The sequence below is a fragment of the Cibotium barometz genome, chromosome 4 (assembly GCF_041138505.1).
Source record: "Cibotium barometz isolate CiBa-2024 chromosome 4, ASM4113850v1, whole genome shotgun sequence".
Classification (NCBI taxonomy): Eukaryota; Viridiplantae; Streptophyta; class Polypodiopsida; order Cyatheales; family Cibotiaceae; genus Cibotium; species Cibotium barometz.
In genome coordinates, this window is record NC_141049.1 from 46,543,541 (window position 1) to 46,563,032 (window position 19,492).

Here is a 19,492-nt window from a genome sequence, read left to right on the forward strand (position 1 = left end):
AAAACACAGAGGAAAAAATTTCTTCCCTTTGGAATAGTGAATGGTCCAAGTGAGGCTCAAAGGTTTCTAGAGAACTATTATAACCATCAGTTTCATCGCAAGTGTTGATATTGTGGGTGCAAATGTAGATGAGTGAGGAGGAACAACATTTCAAAAGACCTGTTCATGGGTATGGCATGCGGTTCAAAATTAGGTTGGGAAAAAGATTATCATCTCTGGCAGAGGATCCAAATGAAGGAATCAATCCACCTAATTCATCGGTAACGGAGGACATAGATGAGGAAATAGCATCACCAAATGCTGAAATTACTAGGGGAGTGGCAAGGCTTCTTGGCACAAGAGCACTTAGTGCCTAATTGTTAAGGGCAAAGAGATCTTTGGATTTCAATCCATTACCAGTTACCTCCCAAAAGAAGAAAACTACCACTAATGATGCAGGAAAATCCTCCACCACTTGGTGCCCCAACAAACCCCAAGGTTGGCCCAGCCAAATTCAGCGGCTCAAAGAAAGCTAATGCTGATAGCCATGTTGGTCAATTTGAAACCAGATGGCAAGCTCATGGTTTTGGGATGTACCTTGATGAAGTGAAGAAGGAACACTTTGCTGCTGAAATGGAAGGCCGTGTAGTGGAATGGTTTACTCAATATGGATTATAGCATTTTCCAAACTAAAATGCTCTCAAAGAAGCCTTTCTTGTGAGGTTTAGGAAGGAGAAAACCCCTAAAGATGTCCTAAAGAAGCTTAGGGAGCTGAAACAGGGAAAGATAGGGATGGAAGATTATGCCCAAATATTTAGAAATTTGTATAATAGGTTATTGTCAAATCAAAGGCCAACTCTTGAACAGTTGGGAGACTATTTTTGCAAGGGCCTAAGAACAAGACTTCAGAGTTCTATGGTAGGCAAAGACATTCAGAATGCAAATGACTTTAATGACCTGGTAAATACAACACTCAGGGCAGAAAGGAGATTAAGACTGCCTTCCAAAAAGAAGAAGCAGTCAAAAGACTTTGATGGAGAGAATGATGAAGATTCAAACAAGAAAAATAGTGATTCAGAGGATGAGGACGATAACTCCGACAACTCAGATGATGAGGATTGGAGTGAGAAGAAAAAGAAAACAAAGAAGAACAAGAGGAAACAAGAAATTAAGAAGAAAGACAACAAGAAAATCAAAACAGTTTAGGAGGATGATTTGGAGAAGAAGATTGTTGCATTAGGAACTCAATGGAGTCTTCTTGGGCCCTTTAATTTGGACGTTTAGTGAAATGCTTAAAATGCTAATCCATCTTTGACCAAGCCTAGAGGCCTAGTCCTAAAAGCATATATTTGATTTTTCACAAAAACAAAAAAAAATAAAAAAAAGGAGATATTCTTAGATCTGGCCACCTAGGTGACTTTAAAGCTTTGTAATGGGCTGTCAGTCAGTTATCATAGCCTTCTCTACCTTTTCGAACTCCAAACATTCCAAAAATTCGTCACTTTCTTCTCCCCTTTTTTGTGTGTGCACCAGATCTCTTCTCTCTAAATCCTCTCTCTAAAACACCGTGCACTCCTTCTCCATGAAAAAAAGCGTCTTTCTCTACTCCAAAAGCCATAGCTAGCAGATCTGTACTCCTAAATGAGCCTTCTCTCTCCAAACCCACAGTAGTAGCCATGGCTTGCAAGGAAGAAGCTTACCATGAGCATTCTCTCTACAATACTTGGTCCTCTCTCCATAACTAGCAGGTCTGTACTCCTAAATGAGCCTTCTCTCTCCAAACCCACAGTAGTAGCCATGGCTTGCAAGGAAGAAGCTTACCAGGAGCATTCTCTCTACAATACTTGGTTCTCTCTCCAAACCCACAGTAGTAGCCATGACTTGCACACAGAAGAACCTTTTCATGATGTATTCTCTCTCTATATTGCTTAGCAGCCATAGCTTGCACTAAAGAAGCTTCCCATGATGCATTGTCTCCTTTGCATTTTCGTCTCACCATTGCCAACCCTCTCTATGTTTCTTTGGCTCCCTTTCTGGCTTCTTTCTCTATCCACAATGCAGCTCTAGAGAAGCAACCCTCATCTCCATTCTTTCCATTATTTTTTGATACCATATCCTGCTCCTTCCACTCCTATTCAACCCAAGCTTACAAGCCTACTTTCTTGTAGATGGCACTACAAGACATCACCAATAAGCCTTCTAAGATCTGCCTTCAGGTTGATTTGGAGACAGAATACGCAACCCTACGCAGTAGGCATGTTGCACCCAATATTTCATACGATCAGCTTCGAATGCAAGGAGCAAAGGCCATTGATCTTTGGATTGATGGAAATCTTTATCCACCAGATCCAATATCTGGTGCCCCTCCACCATTCAAAAGCATTACAAGTTTTCTTAAGTTTGTTGGTGATGGTTTCAATGGGCTTCTTGGCTATTGTAGGAGATTACACATGTTGTGGCTAGATGAGGCAGCTGAAAAGAGGCAAACACAATTTGCCTTCGACCAGCTTCAAGCGGCATCGACTAAGCAGATCAATAGTTTGATGCAGAGGATTAAAGAGCTCTCAGAGGAGCTTGAGGTGCAGAAGAATAATCTAGCGGATCGTGTGCGCACAATAAATCAATTTACCGATAATTATGTTCGTCTTCAACACTCCACTCGTAATCTTCGGCGTCATGTTCACCATTTCACTCATCTTCCCATTGGATATCACGCAAGGCAAAGAAAACGTAAAGCTGTTGGGTTACTTTCTAAGACAGCAGGCGCATGCAAGAGGCGTAAACAAACAACCAGGTAAAATTTTTTGTAAGAATTATAGCAACTTTGAGAAGCAATTAATGAATAAAGCATCTCTCATGGGTGACTCTTGCGATTGTAGGGCATGTGCAACAGCTATACTAGGATGTAACAAAGCTGAGGACAATGTTAATGTCTCCCTTCTTCAGCATGTCCTTCAGGAGAAGGATATCATGGAAATGATAACAGGTTCTGGTAATGATAAGCTGCGGGAGACCCTTCGTCAACATTTCTTGAAGGAAATCAAAGAAATTGTCACACCCAAAGAGATGCTTGATATATGTGACTCAGCAGGTATTAGCCAGAAAGGTTACAGAGCAATGTACAGGTCAATCACTTTAGGGTTGCGAGCAAAGGGAGTTACGCAATCCTTGCTTCCAACACTTTATAGCTTACAGATGGCAAAGAAGTGTGCTAATGGTGATATTGCATCCATGTTTAATGGTGGGTACAAGTGGGTTGAGGATATTATGCCAATGCCAACAATCAAACCCTTTGAATACAATGCATATAACAATGTCTACATTGACATGGAAGTGCTACAAAAAGCAATGATTCAGTACTATGGCCTCACACTTGAAGAGACAGGTGGAAATGCCGTGTTTGTCTTGAAGCTGGATGAATGTCAAGTGGTTAAAGGTCAAAGACTGGAGCGTGTTAGTTTAACCTTGATGAGCCGAGCACTTAGAGGAAAGCCTTTAGAGACCCAAGAGTTGGATGCAACTGAAGACAGAAACAATAGGGATCAAGGGCATAAGCAAGACTACTATGGCATTCAATCAGAGAAGAACATCTGGTGGCAAGCAGCATGGGTCCTCCCAAAAGAGAACCATGATACCTTGAGGTGGTATTTTGAATGGTCTGGCATTCAACATGTCGTCTCTTGTCAGGTCAATGGTCAAAAGCTTGATGTTCCTGGAATAAGCTGCTTTAACATTGACACTTGGGTGGCGATCTAAAAACCTTAAAGTGTATGTTGGATTGTAAAACAGGTGCGAATACTATATTCTCATGTGTTTACTGTTGTCATTCCAAGACAGTAGTAGACTCAAGAGTAAAAGGGAAACAACCTAGCAAAGGCAAAAGTCAAAAACAGGTGGGTGCAAAAAAAGCAATCGTTTTTGGTGCTGAACAGAGGAAAGGATCAAAGGTATGGCATAATGGCATATTAAGTTGTGACCAGAGCAAGCCACCTAGTCGTGACCAGGAGGACAATGCTTGGAACCCAATCTTGGACATTCCACTATGCCAAGTGCATGTGTGCACATTACATGCAAGACTTAAGATTTTGGATAAGCTATTGATGCTCCACATAAACTATGTCTGGAACATGGAGCCCGAAGATCGACGAGAAGAGTCAATACGTGCACTAGAGGGTGTACTTTCCTCTATGGGATTACATGCTGGAGCAGTGGTCTTGACAAAGGACAAAAAATCAAACCCTACACAAGACAACCCTAATAAAATTTGCATGGGTGGATCAAAGGCAAGACACTTGCTATCAAACCACTTGGGTTCTCATAGCCACACTGACTTTGAAATTTGGAAGAAGATATGTGATGTTACAACATTTCGAGGAAATGATGCCAGGCTTGGCCTAAAACGTGCACATGTATGGGAGGTGTGTAATAAAATGGTCGATCTTCTAGAGCGACCTCACCTGGATGACCATGGTATTGAGGCACTTAAACAAGCCACTTGTAGATTTACAGAAGAAATGGCCGAGACATGGGGAGAAACACACATTACTCACTACATGGTAATGTTATATTTCTTGTGTCCTTGTAGTATGTTCTTCATACTGTTTGTTGACTTTTTCTAATTTTCTATGCAGCATATATTGTATGCACATGGGCCATACTTTCTCGATAGATATGGCTCTTTAGCACTTTGGAGAAATCAAGGCATGGAGAAATCACATTACCAAGCAAAGGCCGTGTATTTTAAGGGCACTCGCCATGGTGGTGGCAAAGTCAAGAGTAATGCGCTCCATGAAATGTTCAACTGGTTCTATCGCGTTTTGGTTGGCAAAAAAAGGCAGAAAAGTCGCGGTAATTTGTCTCTTAGGCGTCAAATAATGAAAACTGTTAATGCAAGAAGAACTGAAGGATACAACAGATCAAATGCTAGGGAGAGTACGACAGTGGGTAGCAAGCAAGCGTCGGTGTGGTTCCTCATGGGCTTAAACTCTCTGATTATAATCTTTTTGTGTTTTTAAATTTTCTAAAAGTTTTAAAAAATTATATTTATAGACATATTTAAGTCATTTTTCGTTTATAGCCACCACATTTCAATTTCTTCTTTGTGCTCTACTCTCTCTTGCCCTCCCACTATCTCTTGCACTCGTACATACCTAGGCCATGCCAAAAGAACAGGAGCAAGACTTGCAGTTTTTCGATCAACTCGGCCCACTACCTGCTACAGCAAAAAGGACAAATCTACCTATAGTAACAGAGCAAGAGGCAAAGGAGATGAGAGAAGAAGAGCGCAGGAAGGAGGCCGAAGAAGCGCAACGCAGGACAGGGACATTCTCTTGTAGAGCCACCAATGCCATTGAGGCCTCCCATTGTTTTGTAACATTCTCTTCCTCAACATGGGTCTCTAGGACCTGCTCCATTAGCTTTACTTTGCCCTTTTCTTTTTCCTTACCACTTTCTTTCGCCACACCCTCTTGTAACAGAAGGACCAAAACCATGTCCCAGCTCAGGAAAGAAGTGCCGATGTTGCCCATTTGTAGATCCAAGAGTAAGACTTCCTCCTCATTCCTGTAGTCCTTTTCTGTGAGGGATTTTAAAAACCTTGTTAGGCGAAATCTAAAATTCTTGTCTTCCATGAATATGTACTTGATGAGGTCAACTGGAACCCATAGGCCCTCATCACCCTCAAACATGATGGAGTACGTGCTGATATGTTCATCCATATACTGAATGACATCTGTAAAAGCATCCGCGTGTAGATGCATTGTTGCACGCACATCAATTGCTCCCTCAAACATAGGGACGATCTCATCAACCCTATGAAGTAACTCAAGCTTTCCTAGCTGTGCAATAAGTGCGTCAAGTAGAGGTGCCATGACTATGAGTGATTACAAGAAATAGAGAGTGTGTGATACACAAAGGTGTGCGAAATTGAGAGCAAGTGTTAGGAGAGAACGATAATTGTCAATTGATGAAAATGAGTAAAGTATCGTTTATAAATGGGCGACCTTGTTATAAAAATTTTAAAAACTTTTAAAATTTTTAAGTACCAAAAAATTTTTAAAAAATGGTATGCGAAAGCAAGAACGTATCCTTCCATCGCAAGGTCATTTCTAATTTACTAGTGGCTCAAGCCACAGATGCTTGTGTGACCAACCTTACACTATCACAAAAAAATAAAACTTGCACAAGACAATTGAAAAACCTTAATAAGACAGTGAGGCAAAAAAATTGAAATTATATTTACTTCAATTCAAGATTACATATCCAATGGTTATTTGATAGCTACACAGCCAAGGAAAGTAATTTCTCTACAAAGAAAAGATCGTTCCTGCCTTTTGCGCACTACTCTACCATTGATTATAAAAGCAAAATCACCACTCAGTGAGAATCGAAGAACTAAGTAGTCGTGTAAGTTGGCAAGGGACCAGTCATCATTCACAGCAACATCTTCTACATCCCCACCTTGCATGGATATATGTAGCACACCCTGTTCTGTAGAGGTTGTGTCGGAGTCTAATGCCTCCCATTCTCCATTTGTAAGCTTCCATCGCCTGTAAGGAAATGCAATGGACAACTGTTGCTTAGCAATATGGTAGCGCATCACAACCTTCTCAACTATTACTCCGCATCTGATGGTGTCTCCATTGTGTTGAACAACTTTTTTATCCCATGCAGGTGATAAGAAACAAGTCAAAGCTCTCTCCCCCTTTGCAATCCATAAAGTTGGGGTACGATGTGTGTCACTTGTACGGAACAGGTACACAAAGAGGTGTAGAGGTATGAAGCAGGATATGGTTGCTTTGTGAGATCCATATGTGCACTTCATAGCATTTTGCACCTTGCTTTCGTTCTGCAAACAAGCCATGGCCACTGAAGCATTGTCTGGAATTGGCCATTCAATAGATGTGAGAGTTGGCGTAGATTTTGGAACTAATTTTCCAGTACCATTTGCTGTCGTGGGAACCACATATGTATCCTCATAGAAGAGGATGTTTCGTGCAAGAAGTTGTGCAGCTGGACACCCTCCAAAGATTAAACTACCAAGCTCCACATGGTATGCTTCAAAGGTTCCTGAAATTGCCTCCATAGGCTCCCACTCACTATAGTTTGAGGAAAAAATATCTACGTAGAGGAACCCAAGAACAATCAAAGCAATGCTCAGTACCCCATTATTAGCACAAATTGATTTAAAAACAAGAATATAAAGTGGTGAAATAACTTACAATTTGCAAGAAATCGTTGACGTTGGTCATGGTCTGCTAGTTTCAGCTCTGTTGCCTTGTAAACATGTTGGACCTTGGCTAGCTTTTTTCCATCATGATCTTGTTTGAGCTCCAATATCCGCCCTTTCCAATGGTGACTTTGTATATCAACGTATCGCTTTGACACCTTGTGGGTTCCTCTTGTACTAGGCTGCATCATAATCCAATTCCACTTCTTGTACTGTTTGATGTTCCAGTGTCCATCCTCATCTTGACCATTGCTACAAGAGAGAGATTGAATACTGATCGAAGTCCTTCGAGCTCTAGAAGAAGACATCAGCAAATGTATATATTAGGGAGATTATAAACCTTGATGGCAAAGGAAAATTAAATGGTGAGAAAAAAACTTAGACTAGGGAGATGTACAAAAGAGAAGGAGTTGTAGAGCAAGTTCCAAGGGCTTGGCTGTGCTATTACTGCACTTTGAAAGAGGATATTAGAGGGGGTGAGAGGAGACAATGAGTAAGATTATGAGAGCCAAAGCATTTGCAACTCAAGCTTCCATAGCTTGGCTCCACTGTTACACTCTGTAAAAGGAGGTTGGACAAGGTAGAAGGATGAAGTAAGGAAATGTAAGTGAGGATCAAACTTCCATAGCTTCTGAGAGGAGGTTGCAGATCAAGCTTCCATAGCTAAGCTCTGCTGTTACACTCTGTAAAAGGAGGTTGGACAAGGAAGAAGGATGAAGTAAGGAAATGTAAGTGAGGATCAAACTTCCATAGCTTCTGAGAGGAGGTTGCAGATCAAGCTTCCATAGCTAAGCTCTGCTGTTACACTCTGTAAAAGGAGGTTGGACAAGGAAGAAGGATGAAGGAAGGAAATGTAAGTGAGGATCAAACTTCCATAGCTTCTGAGAGGAGGTTGCAGATCAAGCTTCCATAGCTATAGATCTAGGTTTCTGAGTGAAGAGAGAGGTAGATCAAGAGGTAGATAGCTAAAAGAAGTAGTCCAGAGAGTGAAAAACGCCCTGCTATGAGAAAGGGGGAAGAGAGAGCGTTTTGGAGGGAACGTGGGAGAGAGGGATAGTGGAAAGTGAAGGGGAATGTGCATTGAATGCATGGGAACTCGTTTTTGGGCCTCTATCACTTTAGAGACCTTACTTAATGATGGATGCAAGCTGCAGCTATCCTTTCCTATAAAAAATAGAAAAAAAATTCATATACGTATAAAATTTTTGAGTTTTAGTTTATTTTAAAAATTAAAAAAGAGCCTATTTAGCCTATTATTCTATGTTTGACCACTACCTTCTAGGCTCTTACAAACCATTGGTTTCAGTCCACATGTAATCTCCCTATTTGTCTATTTCTTAATCACCTCCATTAGGCAATGGCAAATTAAAGGGCCCAAAAAGACTCCATTGAGTTCCTAATGACAAGATTAAAGTCCTGGGAATGGCACCAGTGGGTGAGACATCAAGGCCATATTGTGAGATCTACCAAAAGCTAGCTCATATGTCAGCCAATTGTTGGTATAATCCACAGTACAGGGGGAGAGTTCCACCCCACATTGTTCAGATGAACCAGCAAGCAACTCCTCAAGCCAATCAGGTTGGAGTTGAGCAGAATAGGAGGGATGTTGGACCTCCAAGGAGAAATCAAAACCCAAATCAGTATCAACCTATGACTTAGAATCAAAACCGTCAATGGGGTAATCAAAATCCTCAGTGGGGAGGTCAACAGCGGAGTTTCAATAACAACAACAATCAGAATAGAAATATGAACTGTAATTATTGTGGCTTGCCAGGTCATAGGCAGGGTCCAAGATGTGAGCTTTGTTGTTGTGAGCATAGAAATGAAAGGGGAATTCCAATTGTTAGATACAATGAAAGGCAGGAAGGGAATCGGAATCGACAGAATCAGCCCCGTGCTCAATTAAATGTAGTAATGTTGGAAGAAATTAATAAAGAACAAGCAGGACAAGCAAAACATGGGAAAAGTGACCAAAAAATACATTGGAAGTGTGATTGTACACAATGCATGAAAATAGAAGATGTGCAAGATGTTCAGGATGTGGATTCGATGGCAAGAAGTCCCCTGAAGTTTTAGCAAAAAAGGAAGATCCCATTGAATGGGAAGCTTAGAAGGGAATTAAAACAGGAGTCATAAAGGAATTGAACAAAGTTCAGGGAAGACAGGAGGAGCAGCCTGCTATACCAGTGTTACCCTCTCAAGATATGGCTGCATTGCCAATATATCAAAAAAGTGGGTTGGAAATGAAGCAAGACTCTACCCCAGATGACGAAATCTTATTTCATGATTTAATGAAAGATCAATTGCATTTAACATTGGATCAAGTTTTGAGCTTGGCCCCAACATTTAAGGAAAAGCTTATGGCAAAGTGGAAGGTTGGTAATCTATTAGCGGTTCAAAAAGATGGTCCAGGGGTTCCACCAAAACTGTCCCCTTCCAGTGAAAGAATATTGCTGGATGGAGGTTCAAGTGTCAATATTCTTCTAAAATCAATTTGCAGCAAATTGGGGATTTTTGAATTTGATGATGCACCCTTTCAGGTGAAAATGGTGGATCCAGAGGAGGGTACAACCTCTGGGAATTGTCAGAGGCAAAATTTGCGGGTTGCTGGACTGAATTTTGCAGTAAATTTTGTTGTCGTGAAACCTGAAGAATCAAAAAATCATTATCCCATGGTTATGGGAAGACCCTAGCTGAGAGCCGCCAAAGTGAAGCAGGATTGGGGAGCTGATCAGATTGTGATAAGGAGAGGTAAGAAGAAGGTCAAATTGGACATGGTTTCCAAGAAGACCATACCTAGGGCTTTCATGCCATTGCTTGTGGAAACAATCAATATGATACCAAAACTACAGGAGGATGAGGAAGAAGAATTTTTAAAGAGAAATCCATCAGTGGTGCTTGTTTTTGAGGTGGATGTTGAGAAGATTGTGCAACAGTATGTGTTTCAGAAGGATTACCAACCAAGACAAACTCCAATTATGTCAGATCAGGAATTGGATTAGAGAATGCAGGAAGAGATTGCATCAAATCAAGATGAGGAAAGAGTAGAAAATACACAGAAAGGCATTGAAGCGGTAATACAAGTTGAAAAAGCTTTTGAAGAACATATGTCAAAGACATCAAGGGTCAAAGAGGATGATTTGTAGGATTTAAATTTGGGAACACATGAGGGTCCAAGAAATGTAAAAATCACTATAAATCTGAAAGGACAATTTAAGAAAGATCTTAAAAGTCTTTTGTTAGGATTTAGGGATATTTTGCATGGCATTATATAGATATGAAGGGAGTGGATCCAAAATTAGTCAGCACAAGATCAATTTAAAAAAGGATGCTACACCTGTAGTTCAACAAAGATGATTCAATTACAGGACATGAGATATACAGTTTTCTTGATGGCTTTAGTGGCTACAATTAGATTTTGATGGCACCTGAAGACAGAGATAAGATAGCTTTTGTGACAAAATGGGGAGTCTGCGCCAGTAATGTGATGACATTTGGCTTGAAAAATGCTCCTCCTACATTTTAGAAATGGGTACAGCAGGTGTTTGCACCATTTCTTACAACTTTCATGAGAGTTTTTCTCGATGATTTCAGTGTGTTTGGAAAAGTGGTGGATCATATCAACCATCTCAAGATGTGCTTTGAGAAGTGCAGAATGTCAGGATTGGCATTGAATCCATCCAAATGTGCATTTATAGTAAGCAGAGGAATTTTACTGGGATATGTTATTTCAAAGAATGGGATGGAGATTGATTCAAGGAAAGTTCAAGAAATACAGGATGTTGTACCACCAAAGAATGTGAAGTAGCTGGGCATATTCATTAGATAAGTCAAGTGGCATAACAGGTTTTTGAGATACCTCTCCCATGTTTGTCAACCTTTAATAAGATTAACAAAGAAGAAGGTGGCTTTTGTATGGTATGGGAGGAAGAATAAGAAAAATCATTTGGGCGCTACTGAAAACGATGTTGGTAGTGGCACCAATTGTGCAGCCTCTTGATTGGAATATGGAATTTCATGTTTTTGTTGATGCATCTCACATCGCAATGGGAGCAGTATTGATGAAGGAGAAAATCAAAGGTTGGTTTAGACCAATATACTATGCAAGTAGAGTGTTGGCCACTGCAGAGCAAAATTATTGAGTAATAGAAAGGGAGGCATTGGGAATGATCTATGCTTTGAAGAAGTTTAGACATTATCTTCTAGCAAATAAGGTGGTTTTTCATGTGGATCACCAAGCCCTTCTGTACATGGTCAACAAACCACAGTTGTCAAGAAGAATGGCAAGGTGGGTACTTCTTTTGTAGGAGTTTGATTACAGTGTGGTTCACACTCCTGGGAGAAGTCATATGGTTGTAGATTATCTTAGCAGATTGGAAATAGGAGAGAAACCAAATGGAATATCAGATGACTTTCCTGATTCTAATATATTTCAAGTTCAGACTTTGGAAATGAAAAATTGGTATGATAAGATGATGAATTTTCTGACAGATGGAATGTTTCCTGAATCAATGAGTAAAGATAAAAGAAAGAAATTGCATCTTAGAAGCAGGCCATTTTTTGTTATTGCAGTTCTCTATAAGAGAGGAATAGATCAAGTGATAAGAAGGTGTGTGCTGGATTTTGAGCAATCAGCCGTATTGAAAGAAGCCCATGAAGGGTTGGCTGGAGGTCATTTTTTTGGAGAGATAACAGGAAGAAAAGTTTTTCAAGCTGGATTGTGGCGGCCATATGTTCTAAAGGATGCTCATGAATTTGCTAGACAATGTATTCAGTGTCAGAGAGAGGGAAAGCCAACCCAAGCAGATAGAGCACCTCATCAACCTATTTTACCATTAGAACCATTTCAAAAATGGGGGATGGATTTTGTGGGACCAATAAAACCAACAGCAAGGTTTACAGGCAATAGATACATTCCAGTTGCAATAGATTATTGTACAAAATGGGTGAAGCAGTAGCATTGAAGGATAAGGCAACAAGTGTTGCAAAATTTTTATACAAAAACATTATGACCAGATTTGGATGTGCTATTGAACTTCTTTCAAATCAGGGAGGGCATTTTCTTAACAAGGTGATAAAAAAGCTCACAACATTCATTTGATTGTGCATAAGAAGTCAACAGTGTATTATCCAGTTGCAAATGGTCAAGTTGAAAGTTTAAACAAAATTCTTTTGAAGATTCTCAAGAAGATTGTGTTAGATAACATAAGAGATTGGGATCAAAAATTGGATTCTGCATTGTGGACATTTAGGACAGCATTTAAGGTGACTACAAGGTTAACTCCATTCAAGCTTGTGTATGGTTTGGAAGCTATGGTGCCTATGGAGTTTTTGGTACTACCTAGTCTCAGAGCAGCAGTAACATACAAGCTCTCACGTGAAGAATCATTGGATTACAGATTGGAAAAGCTTTTGGAATTGGAGCAAGACAGAATACAGTCATCCTACATTTCAGAAGTGATTCAAAAAATAAGACAAACGTGGGTTAATAGGAATATAAAATTCAAGCTATTCAAGAAAGGAGATCTGATAATGCTGTATAATTCAAAGTTAGGTCCACATCCAAGGAAGCTGAAATTGAGGTATGTGGGGCCATTTCTGATTAATCAGGTGTTGGATCAGGGCACTTTCTTACTGTCTGACTTGTTAGAAAATCAATTTGAGAAACCAGTTAATGGTTTTAGACTTAAGAAATTTTTTGGGCCTAGTCCAATTGAAAGGGAAATTGGTGTCGGCCTAATAAGTCCAGTCGGTATGATGAAGAATGTCTTATATAAAGTGGGAGTAGATTTCATTAAGGATTCAAATAAGATGAAATCGTACACAACTCTAATTAATTATAGTGTGGTGCGTTGTTCTGGACGTGACATCTGCACAAATAACTTGGGCAAAAAGGTGGACGACATGCAAAAGCATTTTCTAAGCCTAGACAAAGAAATCGCACAAGTTTTCATGGATCTTTTCAAGCAAAAAAGTATGGTGAGGAGAAGCCCGCGCATGGACACGCCACTCAGAGCTAATAGTTCGTATGCCCCTTCAGAGGATAAAGCTATATATGTTGAGGAGCTGAGCATCAAGCGGGAGACATCTGTTACGTTTCTAGATTCTAAGGTAACTCTGGACCTTAATATCAAAACATAAAGCGTGGCTACAGACTGTAGATTGCTAGATTTTGCTTCTTTGCCCTGGGAGTCATGGAGGGGAAATGACCAAGCAAAGCAGCAGTTTTAAGTTTTGCAAGCGAGTGATGGATTTATTTCTCCCAATGTGTTTCTCTCTGTGGAGTTGGTGTCCTATGTCTTTAATCTATCCATGGAAGGTAAGATGCATTTTGACGTAGCATCATTGAAGGTGTTAGAGAAGGAGTTTGGGACACTTGAAACAACAAGGAAGTATTATGTTATCAAGAAGGTCCAGGATCCAGAGAGAAGATTTTAGCTAGAATGGTTTCTAGAGAATGTTTTGTTTGATGATCAAGTCAGAATACATGTCGGACAAGAACTATGGATATTTGCATACTGCAGAGAAGGGTAAGACTATAGCATGGGCACACATTCTGCATCAAAAAAGTATGTCAAAAATCAGGGAAAAGGACGAAAGAAAAGTGGATAAAACTTCAAGATTAGGACCTATTTTGGTTGCGATTTTTCAGAGAGTGAAGAACTTGGAATATATGCATGGGAAAAAGTTTCTGGCAAAGATAAAGCCATATAATAAAACTACAAAGAGGACAGTGGATCAGCTAGAAGATGAACCGCCTAGCTTCAGGAGGAGTAAGAATTTAAAGATAGATCCCTTTACAGCGGTGGATAGTGATAAACTGGCAACACATCTTATGGATGCTGGGATTTTCAGCACAAGAATTTAACAGGGTGGCAAAAAGTCATAAGGTGCTTGCAGACCCTTTGTTTCCATCACCTTTTGCACAGGGCACATTAGAAAAGGAAGTGAGTGCATCACCCAGTTCAGCTCAGAAGAAGGGATTGAAGTTGAAAATGAACAAGGAAAAGTTAACCAAGCAGGAAGATGTTGTAGTTTCAAAGGCTGAAGTATTGGGGTTTCAAACTTCAGACATACCACAGGAAATTACTATTGCAGAGGCAAAGAAAGCTTGGAAGTTAAAGAATAATTTTTTGTTGCCAGTAGAGCAGAGCAAAGCAATGCTCAGATTGATAAGAGAAGATAGAGGGAATTAGAAAATAAAGTACAGAGCTTGGAGAACAACAGTTAACCAAACAAGATGTCAAAACTCAACAAGTGAAGGAACTGGACGAAAAAGTTAAAGCTCAAGAGGAGCTGTTTTTTAAGATGAAAGAAGAATATGAAGTAGAATTGTCTAAGTGGCAAGAGAAGGCTAAAGCAAAAATTCAATCTTTATTACAAATTGGCTTACAGAGATAAAGGTTGCATTTTCTATTGAATTGGAGGAGTTGACAAAGAAAAATAATGAGTTGGTAACAACCAATGAGATTCTATTACAACAATTAACGGCGTTGAAAAAAGTACAGGAGCAGTTGAGGAACTTTGTAGAAGAAGAAGAGATTTGTAGTTTTGGCCTTTTGTGAAGTAATCAATGGTGGTGACTATAATATAAAGTGCATGCATGGGTTTCCTTAATGACTGGGGGAATGGAACTCACAAAATTTAAGCCCCAATTTTTTAATGGTGGTTCCAAAATTATGGGGATTAAGGGCATACAATCCTTCTCTTGGACCATGATGAACCTTTAGAATTCACATCACAACACGCTTGACAAATAAATTTAGTTTTGTCTCCAAAGAGTGTGGGCCACCATATTATCGCCTATAGAACCTTTTCGGTGGCTATTAGGCAGAAGCAAGGTTGTCAAGATGATGTAGACACCCTTAACTCAAATAACAAAGATAAACATGTTAAAAGACTACCAACAAGGGAATGCCACTAAGTAAGCATCTGACTCTAAGTCAAGTTGCCAGAGACCAAAATAGAAGCCGAGCCTAGTAGAGAAGCAGAAGAAGAGCAGCGTCGAAAAGAAGCCGAGAAAGGTCAAGGGCAACCACCGGAGATTGTTATTGAGGCCGACACCCTAGAACAGCTAGAGGTTATCTTACAAAATAGGGAGGTCGAGCTCTTGTCCTATGGCATCACGAAAGATACCATTGACAAAGAGTTTGCTCTTGTGAGGGCGGCTTAGGAGACAGAAATGCAAAAGAGACAGCAGCCCAAAGAGGACGCAAGGAGGGCAAGCCAAGCACAGCCACAAGCAGCCACAACATCCAGACATCCAGTCAAGAAGTGTGGCAAAAGAATGGAGGGCAAGTTTCGGGACCAGCAAGAAGAGAAAGAGCGTGCACAAAAGAAAAAGAAGTTCAGGTCTGAACGACCACCGTGGAAGAATCAAAGACCACCACCGCCTCCACCAGTTACAAAGAAGAAGAGAAAATGGAGGCCAGGGACAGTCGCGCTACGAGAGATTAGGAAATATCAGAAAAGCACAGATCTTCTCATCCCCAAGGCACCATTCTCTCGATTGGTGAGAGAAACAATGGAAAATTTTACTGACAAGGTTGATCGCATACAGAGTACAGCTCTTGAAGCTCTTCAAGAAGCTGCTGAAGATATTGTAGTTTCTGTTTTTGAAGACTCAGTGTTGGCTATGGTACATGCCAAGAGAGTTACTTTGAAGCCTGTAGATATGTCCCTAGCCCTACGTCTACGTTTAGAGCGTAGCCTTCTACCTCAATAGACTAACCCACTTTGTAATTCTCCCTACAAAATTTTGTAATGTTTCCAAATTCCTTTGTAGCATTTTCACACATTAATGAAAGCTTTTTGAGTTGTGTTACATTCTTTGTTGAGTCCAATTTTTTTTGTATGCTCTGTGCCAATGAACATTTCATTAAAAAAATATAAAAGCACTATACACACAGGAAAAAACACACAAACACACACACACACATATATACACACACATACATATATACACACATATATATACATATACAAATATATATACATATACACACACATATATATATATACACATATATATATATATATTTATATTTATATATACAAAAAAGGTAGAGCCTATAAAGTCACCTAGAGACCCTTATAGAGGGCCTTATGAGCCTCAAGACCAAAAAAATAAAAAAAATAAAAAAATGTCATGTGCGCTACGGCGCGTTAATCGCTAGTTTGACCAAGTCAAACTGTCGATTTTGGCGCCGTAGCGCACATGACATTTTTTTATTTTTATTTTGATATTTTTTGTCTAGTGAGGCTCATAAGGCCCTTTAGGTGCCCTAACAGCCCCAAAATCTTATAATATCTTATGTCTTTTATATATATATCTTTCAATAGTCCCAGAATCTTATATATATATATATAGGTACACACACACACACACATATATATATATATATATACATATATGTACATATATATACATATATGTACATATATATACATATATGTGAGTGTGTATACATCTATAAATACAACATTTTTTCGTACGGCTCTAACCCAATCTCGATTACTTTTTTAATCACAATCACATTTAAAATGAATCCTAAACAATATTTTCTATGAACACATGAACAAAATCTTAAAATTGCGAGGCTTGAAATGGTATATCACAAGTACGCCAGGAAAAATCACAACTTACAATGCACAACAAAAAAAAATTATTAAACTTGGAAGAAAAGTTTGCATTACATCTTTTTAATAAGCTCTTGGAAGAGCTCAGGAGAGAGAGTTCTAGAGGCTGGTTTCTGGCCTAAGCTTTGGAATATATCACTCGGCTCATTGATTCCTTGAGCCTGAGAAAGGGCACAATGGCCTAAAACTGAGCCAGGATGCTTGCCCGTAAAGCAATACAAGGCAACTTCCCTAGCTACCAAAATACATTTATTTATGTTTGAGGCTAAGGGGTTCTCCGAAAAGACTGCACTAAGTGCTTTACATTTTAGGAGCTCGGCATAGGCGATTTCTGAATAGTCTAAATGAAAAACCCGCACTATGTCGGCTCTGATCGCAGGTATGTAGTGCCAAAGAGATGCATCTCGACCCTCCGACTTTGGTCCCGTTCCTCCTACGCGCATAGAAAACTTGTCCACTTCAAAAGCAATCTATCAACATGTCAATATAGAAGTTAGGAAGCGTGAAATGATACAACTAAAAATAATTTGCTTTACAACTAAGAAGTTAGGGCATACCTCAGTTGCATCGTCACTTGCAACTAGTTGCTCATTTGTCAAGTTTATGCATTCTAATCACCGACAGCTCAATGATTGGGTTTGGTTAACCAATCACTATTGAAAGGATCCCAAAGACTCTCCCCACCATAACATAGAAAGGACGACTTTTCGTTGCCCATCCATTTCAACCATAGAATGGACACCAAAGTCACCATCAACCTCGAAATGCACGCTTGTCCATGCCAATCGTGAGACATGAGGAAACGTCCCTCGATCTCGCAAGGTTTGAACCCCTACCCTTACCTTCAATTTGAAGGCCATAAACTAGGTTGACCTTCAAAATATATATATTTCGAGTAAATTTTTAAAATAGTGACCTTTGTGGCCTTCTTTTGTAACCCTATTTTCAAGAGGCAACCTTTCGAAGGTCTGAAGGACTTTGATGCCCTCCGAAGACTTCAAATTTCAACACTATTTCACGACAAGGATTCCAGCTACCACCAATCACTCTTTGCTGAAAAACAAAATTTCCAATTCTCATCCATTCCCTCTTTCTTCCAAGGCCAAGCATGATGGACGAAGCCCATGCTTGTTGATATGGTGCCTTCTTTCATCAATGGGCAAAGGATGCACACGAGAAAATGTTTACACCTAGAGGTTGTGATTGCGCTTTCACAAATTCGAGTGACATCAATGAACCCTATTGTTCTTTTCTATCAATGAACTTCCTACATGCCCCTCTGCTTGGAACTCCTTGGTGATTGTGCCTTCAAAATTGAGCCAGATTGGGGGCTCACTTCATAACCACATTTTTTAGTAACCAATCTTATAAAGGTTCCCCACAATTTGTGCAAAAAGGAGGGAAGTCTCCTCCCATTAAATAGTATTCTCTTACTCTTCACTAATACGAACACTCGGCAACCATGTAGTTCCAATTCCATCCACTTGACACATGATACCACTTGCTAACTCCTCCAAATCAACATCCTAAAATAGTTTAATTGAAATTATCCTCATCTCCACACTAGAGGGGATTCCCTTGCCAAACCATGTATTGTCCATACCTTTTGCATCCAACCTCTAAATTTAATGATGTGTAATTTGGACAACCTTCCTCTTTCACTAACAATGATGATTTATCTTGATGCTCACAACACTACAAACCTCCTCTACATTACGCAATACACGCCAAACATTTAACAATGCACAGATTTCATCGTATTCCCCAAATATCCTCCTCTATTACTCAATGATTTGGAAAAAGCTCAGTAACAAAGCAACATAAGGAAGAGGGCACTCATCAAGCTCTCTCTCTCTCTCTCTCAATTATATATATATATATATATATATATATATATATATATATATATATATATATACACAATTATAAAAGGGAGGGGACACTCATCAAGCTCTCTCTCTCTCTCTCTCTCATTCATATATGAGAGTATAAAAATAAGTATACTCCATATATAAAGAGAAAATACAATTTGTATATATGTATGCGCGCGCACACACACACACACACACACATATATATATATATATGTATTTAAAAATGTATATGTATATGTATATATATAATGTATATATACATATATATATGTATACATATGTATATATACATATACATATATATATATATATACATATACATACACATACATATATATATATATATATGTATGTATGTATATACATATGCCCTCTCTCTCTCTCTCTCTCTCTCTCTCTCTCTCTCTCTCTCTCTATATATATATATATATATATATATATATATATATATAGAGAGAGAGAGAGAGAGAGAGAGAGAGTATAGTGTAAATATACATATGTACTCTCTCTCTCTCTCTCTCTCTCTCTCTCTCTCTCTCTCTCTCTATATATATATATATATATATATATATATATATATATATAGAGAGAGAGAGAGAGAGAGAGAGAGAGAGAGAGAGAGTATAGTGTAAATATACATATGTACTCTCTCTCTCTCTCTCTCTCTCTCTCTCTCTCTCTCTCTATATATATATATATATATATATATATATATATATATATAGCAATGTCTCTGTGTCTCCCTAGGGTGGCCGCATCGGACGTATATATA